General features: G+C 35.5%; 1 protein-coding gene across 4 annotated transcripts in view; it reads right to left on the bottom strand.

Annotated features, from left to right (window-relative positions):
* The window catches only part of LOC132075781 (sodium channel protein type 2 subunit alpha-like), a 67413-nt gene extending 56207 nt beyond the window's left edge, over positions 1–11206 (bottom strand). For all 4 annotated transcript variants that reach the window (XM_059476475.1, XM_059476477.1, XM_059476474.1 and 1 more), the window contains exons 1-2: positions 11015–11206; positions 2202–2464 (exon numbers count right to left, since the gene is read on the bottom strand). The gene's annotated coding sequence lies outside the window, so the exon portion shown is untranslated. The remainder of the gene's footprint in view (positions 1–2201; positions 2465–11014) is intronic.
* Positions 11207–17594: the final 6388 nt, after the last annotated feature.

Below are 17594 nucleotides of genomic sequence, written 5' to 3'. Positions count from 1 at the left end.
TCTTTTATTTGAGAAGCTGTAATTTGAAACTAGTATCTTCCCCTGTGCCAAGCCTTGCAACAGCCTCTCAGATGCTAAAGCCTGGATTAAAAACTTTTCTCTAAACCACTGGTGTTAATAAGGCCAGCTGTCTCAACAGAAGTAGAGCTGTTAGTCCAAATCGAAGGGTGAGTCTCCCACAGTGGGACAGACAGAAACAGCAGGGCTAGTGGCACCCCCTCAGCATCAGCTAGAGATTGCTTCCTGCTGTTTAGAAATTAAACGTGTAGCTCTTGTGTGCTGATACCAGAAAAATACCTCACCTCAAGCTCCTACTGTCCCCAGGAGGAAAGAGATTCAAGACAGCGTATGCTGGGACAGTCTGAAAAAATGAGTCATCTCAGCTCCCTTTCATAGTGTTTGGGATGTTGCTTTACAAAATTCAGGTATTGATTTTTCTGGAAGTGAAGGTAAATGACAGTAAAATTACTGTTCTCTGATCAAATTCCAAATCAGGAAATGCTGCCTTCAGTTTGTTCAAGAAAGAAAAGGATAGGTAAATATTAGTTTCTTGTGAGAAGAACTAAAATTAAATATTTTTATTGAATGTTTTCATGGCTTTTTTATACAGAGAATAATTTCATGAGGAAAAATGTGGTCTGAAATACTTTTTAAATTTACAGATCATTATCTTTTCATAATTGACATTTACCATTGTTTGCCATTTATCTTGGCGTATTTACGCTATTTTTTACTGCTTTAAAATATTCTAGTAAAAAATGGAATTACAAAAAGATCAAAAGAGACTCAAAATGTCACTGCTGTAGTTCACAGTGGTAAATGCAATGCAATGCAGATTTCTTTGAGATATCTGAAGAGACATTCAGTTAAAATTAGCCGTGGTTCCTAAGGCAAGGAATACATGGAAGTTGGCGTCATAAAAATAGGTATTTCAAGGAAAGGAGTGATTTCCTCAAAGGTGAAAACAGCCTTCAGAACTTAGCACCTGGTCAGAGCCTGCCTCTTTAAACTCTAATCTAGTAATTTAAACTTTGACAATTTTTTAATAGGTCCTCCCTGACAAATACATAGGATTTGTTTTCCTTTTTTCCATTATGTTCAACATTTATTATTGATCCATTGTGTAAATTTTTAGATTATAATTTATCTGTAGCAATGACTGTATTTGTATTTTGTATTTTTGTCTGTAATTTTGCAGTCAGCCTCAGTAGCCTATAGGCATTAGTGTTACATAACTATTCAAAATAAAAAATAATAATGACATCTACACCAGGTGTTTATTAATAAGATTAATAAATACCAGAAGACAAAAAAACTTGTTATGAGACTATGAAATCAATTAATAAGACTATGTCACAGAAATAATATTCCTTCATAAAAACTTGCTTTAAAATAATTTAGAATGGGGTGATTTAAAATAGGTGGAAACCTTTCCAAATAATAGTATATGTAGTAAAAGCTTCAGTTGCCTCAGGGGTACTACATGCAATCTTATTTCATGTTCCCAGTTATGACTTGAAATTAGGTGTGAAAGTACATTAACTAAACCTTAAGAACCCCACCCTCAGCAGAAGAAAACACTTTCTTTCCTGTGACCTCTCTCCAATATTTGCTTTTGAATTAAAAAGTTCTTATTTCTTATCTTAGTTCTTAATCAAAAAATGATAGGTTATGTAAAGGAATAAACCTGAATTCCTTTAGATACCTACCTGCAAGTTGTAGAATTCCCAAAATAAATTATCTGACCCGTTTATCTTTAGATAAAGTTGACCGAAACCTCTAGGAATTTTATAAATGTAAGCCTGCCTTGTATTTTCTTTAACACCATGAGTTTCCTCTGAGAATGTGTGAAAAGAGATCAAGTGTCAATACTTTAAGTATTGGAGAAACCTGAAGAAGGACAAATGAAAACCATATGCAATTAAAGAGGAAGAGAAAGGGTCTTTTTCTTAGTCCATCAGCCTAATTGGAATCCTGCACTCTAAACAACATTTTGCAAATACCTTCCAGCATCAGAGATCCTTAAATTCTAAAGAAAAATAGATACAATATACGTAACACAAATTTCTATAGCTGAACCTCATAAAGGGGTTAATTTCATTTTCCCACTGGTATTTTAGTGAAGATATGTAGCAGAATATCAACTAGCCATTTTTGGCAGTGTAACATTATTTCTGGCAGAGAAGAAAAGACAATCTTACCTTTATTCTTCTAAGAAATGCCAAATCTCAGAATTTAACCTCTGCATGTTTTGCTAATGTGAAAAGAAAAAGGCTTCATTTCTGGCAGAAAATGAATTGGCAAGGAAGGCTTCTCCTTGGGACCTGAAGTGTCTTCAAGACTGCAGTTCCTTCAAAACTTTCTCATTCTTTGTTCCTGTGTCCAAAGCTTCTCAAAAATTAATTACAGTAGACAAGGTTAAGTCTACATATTCACATAGACATATTTTTCCAGCCTAAGAGCACTGAGAAGTAAGAAAAACAGGATTGAAAATTAGTAATGTCACAAAACCTAATACAGAACAAAAGTACATTAAGAATATTCTTTAAGTGTGCATTTCAAAGACTCCACGTCATCATTTACCTGCATGCTTTCACTAAAAGGGAAAAATGGGCCTTGTTGGAATTACTGCATCACTAGAACAGTTTTTGGTAGACATGGGGTAAGACATGGTAGATGGGAGCTCCTGGACCAACAGGAGTGTTCTCACCTGTCATTTTGGGAACTGAACACTGTATCATTTCTCCCAATGGATTTACTGTCTTTAAGCAAGCATGGAAGTTAATTAACTCTATATTTACAGGAACATATGGGTACTTCTTCAAGTTATCTATTATAGAGATTGTTGGTACGAATGCTTTTCTTTGTGCAGCAAAATTTTTCTTCCCTGCCAAGTAATATAATACCAGAAACACGCAGTATCTTCAGGTTCTTCAGTATAAATTACTTGCATCATTACAAGAGCTGGCCAAAGGTTGGCCATGTGTTCTTCAGTCTTTAATAATCTGGGTATCCAGTTCATTAAAGTGTCTACTTACATCTTACACATATTCATCTTCAGCCACTGAGATTCAGATGAGCTGTCTTTAAGACATTTATTGTCATTTAGATATCTCATCTAGATATACTTCTGGCTTTTTTTTTTTACTGTTTTATGTTGTTATTTTGCTTTTACTCCTATAGAAGAGAAGAACACATCCCTCTCTTTTAGGTCTCTGCTCTTGTGAAAGTAGCTCTTAATAATACTTTTCTCCAAATACAGTGAGCATGAACAGCCACAGTAGAAGCTCTGTAGATAAAATAAAGAAAATCTGAGTAGACACAGATCAGGTCAGAGAGAACACAAAAAGTGGAAAAACAAAAAGTGAAAGCTTTCTTTTAGATCACTGCTTCTCTTACTCTTAAAGACAGAGGATCTCCAAGTACTTCAAGTACAGAGAATATATTTCAAAACCTAACCTAGAATTTGTCTGGTACTATTTCCTATCAATCTAGACTTGCATTTTCCCAAATATACAATAAGTGTTAACATAATTAGAGCTTCCATTGTTTAATAATGTAACATAAACTCATTCCAATGATGGCTAAGAGCAAATTCTCTCAATGCCTTGGTCATTTTGAGTGAAGCACTGATTCAGCACATTTTGCTGTGGTGAGTCACTGCTGGAGAGGCTCCACTGAAGACATCTGAAAACTGTGTCTCCAGAACTGACCTCAGGGAATCATGACTCTGCCACCATTGATACTTATCCACCAACGCATATTTTACACTGAATGCAGCTTTCCCTGGGGGTACAGACAGGACTTCCCAATCCCTTTGACTATTGGGTGCATCTGGATTCTGCCTCTCAAGCAGCACTGTGGCTGAAATTTGATCTCATGGTCAGATACAACAAAATGTTTAAGTGCTTCTGCTCGCAAGTTTCAAAATAAATGTAAGAGATTCTAGAGGTTCCTAATAAAAGAACAATCACTAATACTAAACATTCATATGACATTTATTTTCAAAAAAGGAAGTGTAACTTCTCTCCAGTTGTAAAATATCTGCCAGTTTGCAAAATACTGAGGAATTCATTTTTAATGTGAGAATTATTAATAACACTAGAAGAGCAGGTATTTTCAACAAATCTGTATTTTGAATTAAAGCACAGTGAACCCTTTTTCACATGTGATCCCAACCTTGTCTCTACCTCTATGCATCATGGTTATGCTGTACTAATAAGTGGTAGTTACAGCAAAACTTCCAAGAAGAATCATGGGTAAAATCTCAGGCCTAGTCAGAAGTGATTCCTGATTGACAAATTACATAGATTCTTTCATGTAGGGCTCTTTCCTGAAGTCTTCTGCATATATAGCACAAACATTTCATCTAAAACTGGTTAGAATATGTTTCAAATTCTGAGACAACATTGCTTCAAAGAATGTTTCAAAGTACATCCTCATGCTCTTTAGCTCCCAATGTAACAATAAACTGGAAAAGAAAGAAATGGGTTATTCAAAACGAGATTTTGCTATAAAGACCATTATAGGACAATATGCCAGTGATGTCGCCCCAATAAAACTTCAGTGAGCAATATCTAAATACATCACAGTATTGATTTTGCTGTATTAAAGAAATAGAAGGCTCTGTTTGTAAAGTAGTATTCTTTTCTAAATTTTTCTAGGGAATCTTACAAAAATGCGCTTGGAACAAAACACATTGTTTATGAATTTCAGAAAAAAAGAAAAAAACTAAATTAGGAAAATTAATTGAATCAGTAAGAACCATGCAGCTGAAATGCTTTCCTAGTCTTACTATGCTGCAGAAACAAGTCAATACAAAATATGAAAGAATAAACTTTGTATAACACAAGATTAATGAACTGTATTTGGAATTTGACAGTTGTCTAGGAAACCAAAGGGGAAAAATTGGAACTTCTGTTTGAGAGGCTCATACAGAGTCCTTGGTTGAATGTGATATACTATACTATACTATACCATTACTATACCAGGAAGAAAACTCACATAAAGTCAACATGAAAATAGAGTGCTTTATACCCAAGGTTTAATACAGTATATGAAAGATGTGCATGGATTTCTCCAAGGCATTTATTCAGATGTCATGGAACTGTCTAATAAAATATAATCAAGCCTTAATTCTGGAATGTTTTCCAAATAGAGTATGGAAGCATGACTTACATCTAGTCTCTACCTGCATGTAATAAATCTAAAGGAGCAAAGCCTATAAGTTACAAGTTCTACCATCTCTCTAAAAGTTATCTCTTATAATGTTGAAATTTCAGTATATTAACAAAATATTGTACTAATTAGAGGCCTTTAGTTTTAAGTGATATGTGCTATGGAATGATAGCTAGTGCTGTAGCAGCTACTAGAATCCTAGTATTCTACCTATTATAATACTAACTAAAAAAATTGATTTGTAGGAAATACATGTCAAGTAACTTAAAATGGTGTTAGCAAAATCCTTTCAGGAAGACTCCTTTAATGCCCAGTTACACCTTCACTCAGTAGGTAAGACATTCCTTCATAATACTGGTTGAATTTTATTTATATTGATTTTGGTCAGAACTTTTGTCTCAGGTCAGAGACTAAAGTGCCTTCATGCGAGCATTTTGGCTTTAAATATCAGTGACAGGCTTTTCTTTAGACATTTCATTTAAATGACAGTAAACATTAGGATTGCCCTCCTTCAGTTCAATCTGACCTTGGACTCTTGGGACCTTTTGAAATTGCCTACTTATTCTGTCAGCAAGTTTACACCACTCAGACACTAAAATATCATTACTGATTGCCTTTCTAACTGTAAGCCTAGTACTTTTGCCTTCTTCTGTCACAAACAAGTTTTGAAGATTATTGAGCTATTAGGTAAGAATAAACTTAAAGAAATTTTTTTTAAATATCCAAAGCTGTTTGGGATGAGGGAAATTTATTTTGCTCCTTGATAAGGTGCAAGAGTGTAAGTTAGGTGTATACCTTCACTCATCATTTAAAAGTGCCCTCTATGTAATGTAAAAGCTATCACACATCTTAGATGCAGAGCATTATTTTTCTTTAAAGTGTGCTTTTCAATGGAATTGAATTATCTACTGAAAATAAGAATAATTTTCTATCTGTCTATCCCTGAGTTTCACTGTGGAGTTAGGTCAACTTTTCTAAAATGTATAGAGAGCCTTCATTCCTTTGACTTAATATCATAAGTTTGTAGTCTAGCAGTTTTATCCTTGCTGTTTAGCCACTGCGCAAGAACACATGCATTCAAAAGTAAATGTTTTTGATAGTGATAACTGTGGAGAAATTCCTGTCATCAAGGAAATCAAGTTGGTAACATGTTAATTGCATCTGAGAAAAAACCCCAGCATTTTTAGGTGGGACACAGACGAATACACATTCAGGTTTCAAAGACTGTCACACATATATCTGAAATATTTGTAAAAAGGGATAAAAATATTCTTGTATCAGAGTCTTGATACAGTTACACAGTTGTCCTCTGTGACTGGCTTTTGAGAAGGCAATAAGAGTTGTTTGTCAAGAAAGCACATTCATTTAACATCTGAAAAGTTTGTGTTTGGACATATTTAAAACTGGACCAAGAAATTTAGATTCCTTTGAGTATATTTTTAACCAACACAAATTTGGAATTCCTTAGTGTGTCCAAACATTAAAAGATAGTACAATAATGCCTAAGAAAGGACAGAGTTTTCAGGATATGCAAATCTAGGCAGGCAAGAAATGGGGACATGTGGCCCCAAATTCAGGCTACATGGACTAAAAAAATTTCTGCTTCTATTCCCGGACTACCAGGCAGTGAAAGGACATAATTTATGAGAAATGGTGACAGACTTTCCCTTAATTAATACAGTAGCCAGGCCACACAGTGCTATGTTGTCCTACATAAAAGGATCTCTTTTTCCTGTGAACATTTCATTTCCTCGTTTACTTTTTCATCTGCATTTCTGTAGTGATTTGAACACAAACTTGCAACTTCCTAGAATCCTATATAATCATACATAATATTTTATGGTTAAGCAGATAAAGGAAGTTTCTTGCTTCACATTGTTCTTAAAATAAATTATGCTAAAAGATCATGAACATTGATCCTCTCCACACTGAAAAGGAGGGCCTTAAAATTAAATAAGCAACATCTAATTTAGGTATAAATAATCTATAAATGGAAATTTCCTGCAATGTATACTTATCCCAAGATCCTCCTGTTGTGTGGTTACAATGGGTATGTATGGTAAAGAGGATCACAGAACCAGTAGTCCTGATGCTCATCCCAGCCATTTTCCTTACTGGAATCTGTGATATCCTCTCAGATTAACCAGTGTGCCTCACTGCGTTCATTGAGGAAATCTTGTAGAGAAATGTGAGGATGTGCCTGATGCACCTCACAGACAGGGAGTCAGCTGTCTGTGCTCCTCAGCTGATCTATACACACACACAGTAACTTCAGCACCTGTGAAACTGCAGCCTTGCCGAGCAGGTACATCATCTGTGCAACTGATACATCTGGCATGTGCCAGACCCATGCATATGGACTATACAGTCAATATATGCATATTCAAAATGGGACCATTTGATAAGGGTATATGACATCCACAACATTGGCCCAAGGAAGTAGCAGGAAAAACAATTCCAACTTGAAAAAGGGACCTGTGCACATGGGTAGCTCCATGATTGCACTTATCTAAGTAAAACTACTCAGTCAAAAAAAGAGCAATAGCAATAAAGAATTATTAACTATACAAATAATTAATCTCATCATAAATAACCTTTTCCTTAAGCTTTTACATGGGAAAAAGCCTCATAAGCTCTTTAATTAAAGATTAACTTTTTTAGTTCCATTTTTTACTGTAAACCATATTCTGTGATCTGTCTTAATTGATAGAGTAAGTCAGCAGCAATTTTTTGTAAGAAGATGTTACCAAGATGGGGACTGTTAGCAACAGTTTGAAATCACTGGTTTGGAGTGGATTATCTGATCCTTTTTGTTTGAGATGTGGATCTTCGGGGCTTTTTGCTGTTGTTAGTTGGTTTGTTGTGTTTGTTTGATTGTAATGTGAAGAAATAATTTGGGGCTGCATAATGAAAAAAAGAGAAACTGGATACTTCTGTGACCTAGAATTTAACTTGCTTACTCCTGTAAGCAAGTTAATTTAGGATTACAGTGGTAGTACATTAGTAGTACATGGTTACTCAAGAGCATATGCTGTACCTACTCTATATTTATATTTTCAAGTATCACAGTCCCTGCCTGAGCTGCTCGTATCCCTATTCCCTGCTTTACCTCATCATAAGGCAGGGAAAGTCAGGCAATAACACTGTCACAGTAATGTACTGGAGATTCCAGCTGTTCATAAAGACAATTTTGATGAAAGCAGATGAACAGGTTGTATGATGCCAGCTCCAGTGTCAAGGTCCTATGGGAGTCCTGTTGGTCAATATCAAACTTAGACATGCCATTGCAAGGGGTTTCACAGATTTTAATCAGGAGTAGATGTAATGCATAATATCGGGTTTCCAGTTAAGAGGATGCCTTTTTCCTACAGGTGGTTTTTAGGGTGGTTGGCAGTTGATTTGATGGACTGATTGAAACCACAGCTCAGACCATGTACACGTGTTGTGTAAGCAGGGCATCAATTTTACTATGATGCTTTAAAGCATTTATTTATTCAAGTGAGGATGAAAAAACCAATATATCTTGCAAATTGCAGCAGTATATATTACTGATTAACAGCTGTAAGGTAAAAAAACAAAACAGAAGAGTTATGCTGAGTGGAAAATAAGCTAACTAGAATTTTGTAAATTAAATTTCTAACTTCTAAATGTAATTTTGTGATAAAGAACAGAGTAAATGCAACTTTCTGAAACTTACTTTCAATTATCACTGTCAGAATTCAGAAAATATAAAAATAAAGTACCAAATATCAGAAACTTGCATTTATTCTCCTTAGGTTTAACTGAAGCAGAGTTCAAGCAATTATTTCCCTTTGTCACCTTATGGCAAGAAGAGCATATAGATAAAAGGGCCAAGATTTGTACTTTCTAGAACAAGGTCACAACTTGCTTGCCTTGTACATAGCACTCTTTTAGTATCTGCTCTTCACTGATTCATCAAAAGTTGTGGTATTCCAGTAATGTCATTAGTACATGGCATGCACACAACAAATTATATCGGGCTGAGATGGGAGCAGCAGAAGGAAATGGATATAATCAATCAGAAAGTTCCATCTTACATCCCACTATTATTTTTTTTCTTCAAAAATCCTTGCTCTTTGGAGGGCAAAGAAATTTCTCTCCATGCCTAATCTTTATAAGGTAAAAGCTAACTCATCTAATGCCATCTGTGAAGAAAAAGAGGTGAAAGCATGAAAGGTGTCACAAGTATATTGATTAAACACACCCTACTTTTTATGATTTTTTCTTTCCCTTGATACTTCCCACTCCAGGTTACCTGATAATATACAGAAATGACCAAACTACCACTCTGACAGCCTTAGAGAGGACAGGGGAATTGTTTCATGTTCTTCACTGAAAATGTGAAATTGGCTTTCTTTGCTAACATCTAGTATTACCTATGCAGAATTTTGCAATACTGACCTTTATTGACAGAGCTCATAAAATCAGACCTAATGTCTGCTCATTATTGTAAACTGACAACACAAGCATCATTTCTGTAAATATCACAGCCTAATAAACAGCATATCTGTTTAACAGGTGCTATGAAGCTTCAAATTACTGCAGGAACTCACATTCTTGTCTTTAACAACCTTCCATTCCAAAATGGAGATGTGCAAGAGAGCAAATATTAAATATTAAACTGTTAGAGTTAAAAAGTCCCTTCTGAAACTGTTTTCTTGACAAGTCGATTATGAAAGCACAAACGTGATGTGTTTCTAAAACAAGCATCATTATTACTGATTATTTATCTTGGAGTTAAACAAGGATGCCCCAAGCACCATAAAGAATACAAATTAAAAACTTCTTTCTTTGACATCATTTCTTCAGGTACAGGCCTTGCTTGCTACTCTGAATATCACCTGAGAGCCAATCCTGCTTTTTTTATATATATGCATTGAGGAGGTGATTTATAAATTGTGGGCTCCTTATTCTGCTGTTTGGGCTTTTTTTTAAGGCAATTTTTTCCTACTGTTTTTTCTTGGAATATTTTCCAAATCAATACTAATATAACATATGTATCTCTAATGTCTATATGTGTCTGTAGAACCACTATTGAAAAAAAGAATTCACGTATCAAAGTGATCTTCAGGAGATATTTTCCTTTTACCTTTAATAACTGACAACTTTAATTATTATGTTAACAATTGAATGAGAGAATAGATGAATGGACAATGAAATGAAGAAATATAATAATTCTTGGGTTGATATCTTCAAACAGCCCTATTAAGGAGTATATATTAAGCTTGACAGTAATAATACAGACAAAATGTGAACTACACATTTGGTGTGGACCTCTGCTTAATAAACAGTCAGGGAGTCCATTCTCTCCTACACACAACCATGAAAAAAAATGGCACAGAAAGAAAATATTTCCCTGTATTTTTTTACAAAATTTAGCTAATAAGGGAATTTATTCAAATACCACCAAATATATACCATATATATATAAAACAATGTAGATTTTATCCCTGAATCATCAGAATCCTGAGTCTGAATGTCACCAGATTTTTCTTCCTAGGAAACAAGGTCACTTCTATAAAATGCTTGGAATTAATGCTGTATACCTTGATAACAAAATGATCTGATTTTGTGAGGAAGACTACTGCATTACAACATCACATTAAGAGACCAGATATCAGACTTAACAGGGTTAAAAAGAAAAAAAATCACACCATCATCACAATCAGTCAGTACAAAATGGCTTTGAATTCCCCGTTCCATCTTTGACTCTACCTTAACAGAAAACCAGAGGGAAAAATCCAATTCCAAAATGTGGAAAAGACCATGTTGCCATGATTGATTATGGGTAAAATGAAACGTTTTGCCAGCTTACCTGATTGAAAGAGAATGAAAAATCACTGCAAAGCCCAGCATCCAAAAATAATGTGATACATGTCTCCTCTTGAAACAGTCCAGATTTCCATCCACAAAGCCTTACTAATTGATCACAATTTCTGTATTCTCGGTGGAAAACACAGAGACCTTTCCAGAATGCTCTCTGCTTCTGCCTCCGCTTCCTGTTCTCAGTCACTCTATGGTACCCAACATATACGAGAAAACAGCTTATTCTGCGCAGGGGGGCCGGGAGGGGAGGCAGGGGCGCAGTGACGAGCCCAGCCCGCAGCACCTGACGTGGCAGCTCCACCTACTGGTGGCGAGCCCGAGCCGGCGAGCGCGGCCGCCCGGCCTGGAGCCTCCGCTGTGCCGCCTTGCAGCCCGCCGCCTCCTCGGCTCGCACCCGCGCTGCCGGCAGCCAAGGAGCAGAACACACCCGCGGGGCCGCGCTGGTTATTGAACAACCCCTCCAAATGCCTTTTGCATGAAATAATTAAATTTTGAAGCCGTTGGCCGTATACATTGAACAGAGCATTCGGTTTTAAATGTGCTGTTTCCTTTAAAATGCATGGGAACAGAGGAATGTGTAAATAACAGACTCCCTAACTGCCTCCCTAACTGGTGTATGCAGAACTTGCTAATTATCTTGATACTTTCTTATTCATTATAAACTACCATGTATTTTTGGCACCATGTTCATGTCTTTCACATGTGTAAAATGTACTATGCTTATGTAAAATCAAAGCTCAAAGTCTTTCCCTTAGACAGGCTTCCTGGGCATGTGCAGATTGACATCTGCTTACCTAGAATTCCTCTGGCCATCCTGGGAAGAATTATTAGAGCACTGGCTCCAGCACCACCTCCTCCACGAGCAGCAGTATTGAGTGAATAATACGCTTCGGGCAGCATATTGTTGTGTCCTGCCTGGCAGCTTGAGGAGCGTTGTGTCTGTGGAAAGTGAAGTGTAGAAATGCTGAGCAGTGTCAGCAAGTGTGTGCAATATAATGACTCAAAGCCTTGGGGTAGAGACTGCTACAGATCCCACCTAATTGAAAATCAAGCTACGAGCTTTCATGTTCAGTCATGTGGGATTTAATAAACAAACACGATTCCACAAAACAAGAATAAATGAGTATAACAAGCAATTAATATCTTGCTTTCTTGCAGCTCCTGTAGTTCCTTTAAATGCCTCTTCTGCAGAGCTTAGAAACAGCCCTGTTCTCTGTTCCCTGGTCACACAGTTTGTTTTGGAAGCAGAGACCCCAGGGCAGCCAGCAGGTATCCACCCTGATGGCCCCTACCAAGTCACAACTGCACAAAGCAGCAGGAGTAGTGATAACTGCCTACAACTCATGTCCCATATCCCTCATATCAACAGATATCCCCTTTGCACTTAGCATTTATCCTAAACCATTTTGTGTCACTTTGCGAGAAGTCCTTTTGGTTTTGGTTACACTTGCTGTGTGCTTGACAGATATAAACACCAAATTCCTGAATCTGGCAGCAGGAAACAGGAATACATTTTCAGGGGATGTATGTATTCTCTATGTACAGAATAATCTCTGTGTACTAAGCAAAAGAGATGTATCAGTACATATGTATATGTACATTCAAAATGTTTGGGTATTGTAAACTTGGGGCATACAGAGACACTCCTCATCATACTGCTCACACAAGTCCCCCTGTTTGCTTCAAAGAGATGTCTGGAATTTTTAATTTTTAATATAAAAAAAAAGTTCTTGAGGGTCATTGGAAGTTTTCTTTAGAAAGTCTTTATGTCATTGTCCAAAGGTAATCATCATCTAGTAACATCAGAGAGTTAAAGGGGAGTAATACATGTTGAATCTGCAAAAATTAAGAAATGTGAATCTAAATAACAAACAATTTCAATTTTGTTAAAAATTAAAAAGCATACTCCTTAATACTAGCTGTGTAATTCCAACAGAAACAGGTCTCTGAAAGACAGTTTTTAACCTGAGTTGGTTCAGAGGTTTGATTCTTTCTTAAGTTGTATAAGAGTTTAGTCTTAGAATAGCTAATTTTTGTGAACTACTGTTCCACAAGATGGTTAGATTAATGTCAAATTACTAGAGAACCCCCAGTTCTGCTTTTTTGTGATACTGTCCTATATTTATTGCAATCCTCTGTGATATGCCAGTTGGCACAATGACTATACCTAATGTATTTGTCTGTACTAAGACAGCCTTCTCATAGGTGTAGGTGCGCTATTAGAGAAATGTTATGTCACTAATATAAACACTTCAATTATCAATCTTCACACTAAAAGAAGAGTCCAGAAAATCTAAGTTTTGTTTGTAGAAATTCTCATGCCACACAAAGTCATGGCAAATGTTCATTTACAGAATCACAGAATGGTTGTGTTGGAAGGAACCTCTGGAAATTATGTAACCCAACCTCTCTGCTAAAGCAGGCTCACCTCGAGCAAGTTGCAGGATCCCATACAGCTGGGCTTTGAGTATCTCCATGCAAGGAGACTCCACAGCCTCTCCAGGCAGTCTGCTCCAGTGCTCTGTCACACTCAAACTGAAGAAGTTTCTTCTCATGTTCAGATGGAACTTCCTGGGTTTCAGTTTATTCCACTGTCTCTTGTTCTGTCACTGGGCATCATCTGGGCACCATCTGGTCTCATCTTCTTGACATTTGTCCTTAAGATAATGTATGCGTTGATAAGATCTCCTCTTGGCCATCTCCTCTCCAGGCTAACCAGGCCCAGGTCATACACAGCTCATGTACAGCCTATATTCTTCTTTATTCATGTACAGACTTTGAATAATGTTCTTAAGAACTTTGAAATCTATCAGTGGCACAAACAAATAGCTATATACATTTATAATATAAATGCATCAAACCATCTATATGGTCCTCCCAAACCCCTGAATTTTTAAATATGAAAATTTCATTTTTAAAACACTCTATATTAAATGTTTATATGTGATCAATAGTATATATACAAAATCTCCCTCCCCCCTTTCTTCTGCCTCACTAGATACCACTGCCAGATCTGAAAATCAGAAGTGACCATTCAAAGGACAACAACAAATAGGCTGCCTTGGGAAAAGTAATTTATAACAATTCCAGCGTGACACTTGCTTCAATTTAAATTATGATTACAACTTTTAATGAATCATCACTGAGTTGAAAGTTCAACTCAGAAATTACATTTAAAAATGTAACTTAATTTCTAAATAATCTTTCTGGGAATCCTGCCCCAGGTGCATTTTTGCTCCCAGTAAAGACTGAATACATGCAAAGCTATCCAGTCACTTTTAACTAAACATCTCAAATACAAATGTTGAAATATCTTAGTTCCAAAGAGGAAAATAATTTTGAAGCGTTAAATATGAATGAGTACAGCCCCTGTATGGGGTTTCATAAGGGCAATACCTGTACATATCTCACATGTAAGCTTTCAGCAATTAAGTTATCAACTTGTTTTAACATCAGATATTTTATTTTATTCATACAATTATTTTTTGTCAACAATTCTCCTTAGTAATTCTCAGGCACTGTTGTGAACTAATGTACTTAAAGGCACCAAAATATAAAATTATATTATCTCTACTCCTTTAACTACTTATCAATGTTACCTGTTGAAAGAAATCAAAATTGCAGTATTTAGCTAAGTGTAATGAACGTGACTTTAATTCAAGTTCGACGCTGGCTAATATAAGTGCATAAATTTCTTCAATTTCTCTCTTTCTTTTTCTCCTTTTATCCCTAGTGTGCCAAATGAAAAAGATCCTGCTTTTAATAAATTCTGTACCAGCTACTAATGCATATTTACAAGCCATGAACCTAATACAGTAGCTTAGTAGCTTTTCACCTAATAATCTGCATTTTTACTTGAGAATCTATTTTAACAGGCCACAGAGCATACTATCTGAAAAATTAGCTGTTTTAATTATTCCTAACATCATAATAAAGATATATGATCAGCAATCTGTACTTTAATGGTTATAGATTTTAATAATAACAAAATTGTTTTAACATTATGTTATTAAATAATAGTTAAAGCCCTCCAAATCTTGTAGAAGAACCAATAAGAAGGCCATATGCAAGTGGACTCCATTGCAATAATTCCATTCATTCAGTAAAAATCAACTAAAAATAATTCACAAAGCATAAAACACCCCAACCACCTTTCATATGGGCCTAAGTGCTTCCAAAATATTCATCTCAGTTTATAAGTTTCCTGTCATTTAGATGAACTACAATCACAATCATAAAGTTATCATGAGTGGAACAAAATGTACACAACAATCACCGCTTAGCGGTATCTTAAAATGTTCACTTATAAATACACATAATATGTTCATATATTTAGAAAGAGTAGGACTCTTGTGTATCTACATTTTGAAAAAATAAAATCATTGTATGACACTGATGTCTAAGTTCAATAATTACCAGCAAACAATAATAAAATAACTGGTCAATAAAAAAAAATTTCTTATGCCAGTGATCCTCAAGGTAGAGGTGGGCCTAACTGCACCTTCAGGAGCTTTGCAGCCAACCTCACTGGCATTGTTCACTACTCAGTGGGAGATTTGGTGAAAAGTTCCATAGGTTAACTGGAAAGATGTAGCTTTCCCACCATATATGTTCTAAATGTTTCTACCCTCTAGTATGTAGTAGGCACTGCATCTGCTGCCACTGCAGAAGTAGTTTACAAATTTCCAAGTGGTAGAAGCAATATTTATACTAATCTTGCTAATCTCGCTTGATAAGTTTTTTTTTTAATTTTATGTCTATTTAATCACAAAACAGGAGAATCACAGAAGGCAACTTATTTATTAGTAAATATGTCTTTTGCATGTCATATGCCTCGAGAACTTACAGGGATACAGGCAAACAGGTTAGGAGAATTTTGAGAAATATTAGGTATTTATGTGAGTAATAAAAGTTAGGGGACAGGCACTGACTCAGATAATAAGGGTTCAATATCTAAGGCTTGCACTCTTCTTGTATAACTTCCAGAAATTAACGTATGTATGTGTCTTAGTTCCTCTCCTATGAAATAGAGATAATTCCTGATGTCAGAAGGGGCTATAGCATAAATTAATTTTGTTAGACAACAAAGCTCTAGAGATCAAGAGTGAAGAAATATTTTGTTATTCCTTGTAAAGTCCAAAGAGGCCAACCAGGCCTAGGAAGCTATTATTTCAAGCACCTTATGTTCACAGGACATGGACAATGTTCAAAAGGATCTAACATATATATGACAACACCAATAAACAAAGATGGAATGAAAGCAATTGATTTCAGAGTGAACAAATACAATTTAAGGTAGGCAGATTTTAAGAGGTGGAGAAATGAATTAAATGATACCTCAGCAACAAGTGCACTAGTGTGCTCTCAGAGCTAGTAACAAAATCTAATAATGTTCTCCCAGGACTCCTATAAACAGAGAGATTGCATTCATATGTTTTCATTCCATTTATTGCTACTGAGTCATGTGGTTTAATTGGTCAGATGAAGGGTAATCATCACTTGGAGAGAGGGGAGGTTTTGTTAAGCAAACCTCAAGTTATGATTTATTTATTTGCTAGTCTTTAAAAGCTGGAATGCCTAGAATAATTGCTCTGTTTAATAACATATGCTTGCCAAGTTGATCTTGCTTTAGAAAGTTTCTCTGTCTCTCATAGTATATGTAGCAGTTATGTGTACTAAAAATAGTACCTTTATAACTAAACTATGAAAATATATTACACTGAGAGAAAAACATTTCAAAAAATTTACTCCAGCATGTTAAAGAAAAATAATTGTACTTTGATCTGCTTTTGGCCAAGAATGATAAGGATAGAGAACGTGTAAACTGCTGCACCGAGTTGTAAAGTACAGGTACACAATGTCACAGAGAGAAAAGATGGAAGAGAGATGTTCTTTCAAAAAACATTGTACTTATTCCTTTTCAAATCCATCATTGGTCATTAAAAGAGACTTCAGTGTTAGCCTCAAGCAGCAAAGAAATTGCTGGCTTTAAATTTTGAAAATATTGTAAATGTGATATAAAATAGTCCCTTCTTCAAACGTAGATACCAAGATCAGAGAATTTTTATGTAGAAAAATTTTCAGAAATCTTTTAAATTCCAAAGCTTTTTTTTCAGGCAGAGGTAAAATGTGGTAGCCTGCACTAATACACCTCAGATGCAAATATTTTAGATCTGAAAGAAATGTAAAAACTTCAAAAATTGTTAATGATTAATAGTCACCAAAGCAGTTTCTCTTAAAGTAACTGGAACTGGGAAGAGAATATTCTTCATGTTTAGAATAACATTAAATTTCCGTTTCACTTCAATGAGTAATTTGCAAAGGTGACTCTCAGATGTTAAAGGCAAGAATAATAGGCTTTATGATTTCATAAGAACTAAACAAAGACCAATAACTTCTGATTGAGATTCATTTATATCTTTTTAAAAGATGACACATCAATAAACCACTGTTCAATCTGCAGACCTGTCTTTTGCCTGAGCAATTTCCAGATTTAGGTCTACAGTTTGAGAGTTAAGAGATCTGTGGATTAAAAAAAATACAAAAAATAAAAAGGAAGGGTTCTACAT

Source organism: Ammospiza nelsoni, chromosome 7 (genome assembly GCF_027579445.1).
Source record: "Ammospiza nelsoni isolate bAmmNel1 chromosome 7, bAmmNel1.pri, whole genome shotgun sequence".
In the NCBI taxonomy this organism is placed as follows: domain Eukaryota; kingdom Metazoa; phylum Chordata; class Aves; order Passeriformes; family Passerellidae; genus Ammospiza; species Ammospiza nelsoni.
The sequence above is the reverse complement of the archived record's forward strand: the minus strand, read 5'-3'. Positions and strand labels throughout refer to the sequence as shown.